A 752-nucleotide genomic window follows, 5' to 3' on the forward strand; every position below is an offset into this window, starting at 1 on the left:
ATTGATGTATGTATGGATTGTGATAAGAGTTGAATGAGCCCCTAATAAAACATTTTTTAAAGAACAAAAGAATCACCTTGAAAGAGGTGACTTCACATCAGTGAGGCCACTCTTTCAAGAAGGGGGAAGAGGAAGGAGACATCCACTGGATGGCATACAATATGGACACCGGCTGCAAAATATCAACAGGCCTTCCACAGGAACGAGAGGAGAACCTGAGTGAAAATCAAGATCAGAGGAGGGAAGTGTCTGCATTCAGGAGGAGGCACTTATGTTGTGGTGGGTAAATGAAGAAGAGCAAACCCTATCAAGAAGGGATGCTGAGCAATAATTGTAGGGAATCTGGGGGGAGAATAACCCAATTCTGTGGTGATGGGTATGCACTTCAATTAAGTTTCTACCCAAGCGTCAATGAACCATGCCATGACCTAAGCACTATGATGACCTTAGAAGCTGGATTTACAGGGAACATAGCATCTCCCAAGGTCACACCAGAAGGATTTGACATGGAAGCTCAACTGAACAAACCAGGCCTACTTCAAAACTACCTGTAACCCTTGAATTTAGGACTGAAATTCCCCGGTGGAGAGCAGGAAGCAATGGGATGACCACCTAAAGACTGTGGAAATGGCAGCCATTGGATCTCGAGTGGGCGCCACTGACCTAACTTAGTGGCCATTCAATGAAATAGGATACAGAACTGCCATACAGTTAGTATTTCAATGGCCCCTTACATTAATATGACAGATGTT

The sequence above is a fragment of the Tenrec ecaudatus genome, chromosome 8, assembly GCF_050624435.1.
Source record: "Tenrec ecaudatus isolate mTenEca1 chromosome 8, mTenEca1.hap1, whole genome shotgun sequence".
NCBI classification, from domain to species: domain Eukaryota; kingdom Metazoa; phylum Chordata; class Mammalia; order Afrosoricida; family Tenrecidae; genus Tenrec; species Tenrec ecaudatus.